The sequence below is a fragment of the Erpetoichthys calabaricus genome, chromosome 2 (assembly GCF_900747795.2).
Source record: "Erpetoichthys calabaricus chromosome 2, fErpCal1.3, whole genome shotgun sequence".
In the NCBI taxonomy this organism is placed as follows: Eukaryota; Metazoa; Chordata; class Cladistia; order Polypteriformes; family Polypteridae; genus Erpetoichthys; species Erpetoichthys calabaricus.
The window spans coordinates 155789809-155795808 of NC_041395.2; positions in this window are offsets into that span (position 1 = coordinate 155789809).

A 6000-nucleotide genomic window follows, 5' to 3' on the forward strand; every position below is an offset into this window, starting at 1 on the left:
GTTATTTGCTTCCTTCAGCCAAGTGCTGCTGGTATGGTCTCCACATTCCCTTCGACTCTGAACTGAATTAAACTTTTTTGAGAATATTATGTCTGATTTTGTGCAGTGCTGCTTTACCTCATAACTCAGAAAGTATTGTCTGTCTCCTGGGTTTGGTTTATAAGTCCTGATGTGTTGATAAGGATTCTAAATGAAAGAAGAAGCCAGTTCAGTGTGACCATTTGAAGGTCCATGTGGTCATTGTGTCATCATGACTTTAGAGGCCATTTTCGGCATCTCGTATTATCTGTTAAAACTGTAAGACCACAAATAAGGACGTTGTACTAACCATTTAGGAAGTAATGACAGGCCGGGAAAGCATTCTGTTTATAAAATAGAGAGGTGGACAGGATAGCAGTGTTGTATGAGTTTTGGTTGCAGCAGATATGCAAGATTCAGAGTGCAGGGAGCTCTCAATCAGGACTTCAACCTGGTGAGGAAGGATGATTGGAGCACTTTTAAATATCTGACATGAAGTGAGGTAAGCCTAAGAAATGATTGAGTTAGGTAAGTGTTTAGCAGGAGGGGTTTAGCTGTCACTTAGGAACTGATGCCACTGGAGCAGGCTGTGAACTCATCTGTCTTCATGAGTGGTCAACTTAAAGAGCTATATGTGCATGAGGCAGCACACAGATAATGTAAAGTAGTGAATATATACTGTATATTGTGAGATTTTTTAAACACTCTTGAGACCCTCCCCAACGGGGCGACACTTCAAAATGAGATTGACCCATCTGTTGAGGGCTGCTTGTCTGTCACCGAAGCAACCACAGGTTCACATTGCCCTACAGGTTCGCAGCACCACAGAGGCAACAGCAAGCTCACTATCTCCTCGCACAATGCATCCTGACCTGCCCCATCCCTGCCCGTTTGCTGTGTCTTTGTGTAGTAGGCTCAACCTCATCTTTTGGGTACAAGGCAGTGTCTCACACGTCACAATATGTATAAATATAAATATAATTATTCCCAAACAATTTGTGCAGTGTAGCAGGGCAAATTATCCTGCTGAAAGATGCAACTTCCATCAGGAAATACTGTTTCCATGAAGGGGCATACCATGTCTGCAATGATGTTTAGGTAGGTGGTATGTGTCAAATTAATATCCATACGAATGCCCAGTCGGACTAGTGGCTCTGAGGCTAGGGATCTGTGCTGGCAATCGGAAGGTTGATTCTACTCCGTTGGGCCCTTGAGCAAGGCCCTTAACTTGCAATTGCTCCGTCCTGGGTATGACATTAATCTGTATCCAGACCTGCATGTAGGCTCTCCAATCTGGGGGGTTGGTGGCAGAATTGGCACTCCGGCCACCATAAAAAACCTCACACTGCTCCATTCCATCTGAACAAGTGTGGTGCTGAAGTGTCACCCATTGCATGGCTGCACTCAGGTCCTAATCTGGGATCCTGAGTTGGTTTGTCATGTGGTAGGTGCGGCAATGTGCTGCAACAGTGCGTGTGCCTAACCTCTCTCCTTTCTCTGAATGCCCTGTGATAAGCTGCCCGGACACAGACAGACGGACACCATATTTAAGTCCACCACACGTTTATTGTACATTATAAATAAAGTGCACAAACCCAGTGCCAAAGCACCAATCTTCCCAAAGTCCAGGCTCTCACTCAGTCTCTGCCTGCTCGTCAGGCTGCCTCCTCTCTCCTGCCTCGCAACCTTGTCCACTCCTCACCCGACTCCAGTCCTTCTCTGCAGGGAGGCGGCCCCTTTTATAAGTGCCCGGATGGGCTCCAGGTGATCCCCGACACTCCCTAGACACTCCCTTGTGTGGCGGAAGTGCCGGCTGTGTTCCCGGAAGCCCTCCGGGTGTTCCCAAACTTCTTCCCCCCAGTACTTCCTGGTGGGGCGGAAGTGTTGGGGTTCTGGGTCCTTCAGGCATGGGGGCGCCCCCTGGCGGAGACCACGGGCCCCTACAGGGTTGGGCTTCCAAGCCCTGCACCCGTGGCCCTCAAAGGAACCCGGGCGGCCGCCCCCTCGTGGTCCGGAGGAGGAATGAGCCTTCCTCCTGTCCTCCTGGGCGTCCCGGCTGGGCACCACCCCCAGCCGCGTGCCACAGTACCCCACCGCAAGCTGAGACCCCTGGGCCCAGCGGCCAATCCCGTGAGGGCAGGTTTTCCTCGGCGGGAAGCCGACACACTTCGTTCCAGGGCCCGGTCCTATAAAAAAGACAGAACAAGGGGCAGAGACGCTGCCCTGACGCCGCCACTCGGCGTCTCTCTGACGTCTATACGGGCAACGCTCCCCCTTTTGACCGGCACCCCGGTGCTTGCCAGCTCGGCCCCCCTTTCGTGGCACCCTTGCCCCTCGTGGTGGGACACCGGACGGGAGCGCACGCGCGCCCGTCTCCTCAGCCTTCCGTGGGTTTACCCTCTGTAGCCGCAGAGGTTGGCCCTTCTCCAAACGTGAGCATCCTGCCTCACGTTTGCCCTTATCGGAGGAACCGGCCTTCTTCCCTCGGCTCCCCCTTTTACTCTTGGACGCGGTGACGGACTGAGTCTCCTTATAGCGTAAAAAGAGACCCTGTCGCGTCTGCGTCCTTTTAACTCGCCTCAAGGCTGCGGCAGGCTTAGGAGGGAGGGCGCTAGGACCCAGGGCACTTAACAGCCCACGTCCTGCTAGTCCCCTCACTGATTCTCCCCTCACCAAGCACGCAGCACTCACCGCCACATCTCCTGTAGGAGATCCCCCTTTTGGACTCTGATCACGGGGTTCACAGATCCTGTCGGTGGGACCTCCAACATGCTGTACGGGATCGATGAAACTTACCGGTCCCGCTGTACCTCTCCGGCCGAAGGTTTGCTCGCCGCGCCGTTTCGTCCGCTCTTCCAGCGCCTCCTCTGACGCGACTGGCTTCCCCTCCAGCATCTGCTCCCCAGCACGGAGGGCACCTAGCATTTGTGGATGCGACTCCACAGAACACTGATCAACCGCCAGCGCCTGTAGAGCCGCAGACATGGACGAAAGTACAGCCAGCAGTGAGCTTTCCTTATTGTCAGCTACAGCTGCTGGCTGCTCTTTAAGGCTCTTTGAAGAATGCACGCACCCAGCTGCACATTCTCCCTTATCGGAGAAACTGGCTTCCTCAAGCCGCTTCCTCCATTTACTGTGGGACGCCGCGTCAGTTCGGATCTGCCCATTGTAAAAGGGCAGACCCAGCCCCGCAGGCGTCCGGAGCTTCACAGGGTCGGTCTCCCTTACCTTCCCCGCTGTGCCTCTCCGTCCAGGAGTTCCTGCAGCGCGCCGATCCCTTCCTGCCTGCGGCTCTCGATCCAACGCCACTGCCATCCCTCCTGAGTCCAGCGTCACCGCCCGGAGGGCACATTGCTCGGCCGGCAGCGACAGCACGAGCTGGATCTCGCTCTGCAGCTCCTGCAGTATCGCTGCCAAAGAGGAAGAGACAGTCGGCGGTGTGCTTACCTTCCAGGCGGCGCCACTCGCCGGCTGCTCTCCGTGGGCTCTTTCCTGCAGCCCACTCGGGTTACTTGGAAGCACGGGACAGACATTCCCTGCTCTCGCCTCCGACCAATCGCTGGCGAGAGGACAGGACACGCTGTCCAATCCCGTGCCTGTTATGAGGAGGGACTCCTGGTCCGCCGCCATTTTGGCTCTACTGCCCCTGGTGCGGCGCCATTCTGGCTCTTGGAGTTGCAGCTCCATACTTTCTGCAGCTCTCCCGACTGCCGCCTCCGCGCTGCCGACGGCCCGTGGACCGGCACGCCTCTGCCACAGATGCGGATCCGTGCATACCCTGCCGGTAACAAAAGAGGGAAGTCCTACCCCGCAGGGCAGACCGTTGTTATGCAGGGCACTCACCTCCCGGATCCCGTCATCCAGCCGTATCTGCTGCATACTGGCCTTTCCTTCAGCGATACCGTCCTGGCCGCCGTTTCCGACAGCACGTCGGTCGGAGTCTGCTGCACTCCAGCCACGCCCGTTGGTGCTCCTCCGCACCCAGGGGTAAGAGCCGTTTTGCGGACTACTGGCAGTCCCAGGGGAGAATCGCTCCCGCGGAGTTGTGCATGCGTCGCTCCCGCGGCGCGTGTGGGGGGTTCCGCTGCTGCGCCGGGCTGCTCACAGAACATTTTTTCTCTACAGGTTCCTGCCTTGAACCAGGCAGACCATCCTGCCGACTACGCCACTGTGATAAGCTGCCCGGACACAGACAGACGGACACCATATTTAAGTCCACCACACGTTTATTGTACATTATAAATAAAGTGCACAAACCCAGTGCCAAAGCACCAATCTTCCCAAAGTCCAGGCTCTCACTCAGTCTCTGCCTGCTCGTCAGGCTGCCTCCTCTCTCCTGCCTCGCAACCTTGTCCACTCCTCACCCGACTCCAGTCCTTCTCTGCAGGGAGGCGGCCCCTTTTATAAGTGCCCGGATGGGCTCCAGGTGATCCCCGACACTCCCTAGACACTCCCTTGTGTGGCGGAAGTGCCGGCTGTGTTCCCGGAAGCCCTCCGGGTGTTCCCAAACTTCTTCCCCCCAGTACTTCCTGGTGTGGCGGAAGTGTTGGGGTTCTGGGTCCTTCAGGCATGGGGGCGCCCCCTGGCGGAGACCACGGGCCCCTACAGGGTTGGGCTTCCAAGCCCTGCACCCGTGGCCCTCAAAGGAACCCGGGCGGCCGCCCCCTCGTGGTCCGGAGGAGGAATGAGCCTTCCTCCTGTCCTCCTGGGCGTCCCGGCTGGGCACCACCCCCAGCCGCGTGCCACAGCCCAGATCCAGTACTTCCCAGCTGAACATTTCCCAAAGCATCACACTCCCTCCATCTGCTTGTCTTCTTCCCACAATTCATCCTGGTACCATACCTTCCCTAGGTAAACAATGCATGTATACCTGGCTATCCATATGATGCAACAGAAAATTAGATTCATCAGATCAGATGACCTTCTTCCATTTATCCAAGGTCCAGTTCCAATGCCCAGATGCCAGATGTAGGCACTTTTGATGGATGACAGGGGTTAGCATTGGCATTCTGACTGGCGTGCAGCTACACAGCCCCATATGCAACAGTTTTCAATGCACTGTGTGTCGTGACAATATGTGTCGTGTGAGGCTCCTGTTACCATCAATACAATTATCTATGATTTGTGCCACACTGACCTGTCTGTTGGTTTGTACCAGAAGAGACAGCCTTCATTGACCTTTCTCATTGATGAGTCTTGGCCACCTAACAGGATGTCAGTGGTCTGTGTTTTGGCCACTTTTGGAAATGCTCTGACCTAGTCACATGGCCATAACGATATGGGGGCTCATTTATAAAGCTTGCATACACAAAAATACAAAAAAAATCCACATAAATGTTGGGATTTATAAAAGAAAACTTATTGGGGGAACATGCATATATTTATGGTAACTCTGATGTATGTGTATGCAACATTTTGGAGAAACTGGGAAGTGATAACACCTTTAAAGAAAAAGCAGTCAGACCGGCTAAATGACGACTCACACGTATAATAATTTATATCAATGAGCCATTATTGTAAAGTACATTGATGTGACAAACATATTACACAGAAAATTATGAATATCGTTCACTGAATATATTTTAGTTCACTTTTAAGACAAAGCTATGAATTTCCACTGTTGAACTTTTTTCTTCAATTTATACCTGTTTACACTTCTTAGGGAAATGGCCAACTGGTTAGGAATATCTTAGCCAAGTTTTCACTCCGTCATTCCTGCTGTGTTGGAAGCCATTAACCAACCGGTGAGACACTACATCCAGTTTTCATATGGTGTAGAGTACATACATAAGATATAACATTTTTTTTTTCCACACGTTAAAGGGACATTTGCAGCAGTGCCCAGTTCTTCTAATGTAATCAGAAAAATTTACTGCACTCATATTGCAATAAGGGCACCTACCGAGAATGAAACTGATTTTCTTAACTATGAGTAGTGACTTTCCATTAATGCACAAGTCAAATGTGACTGACAAACGTTGT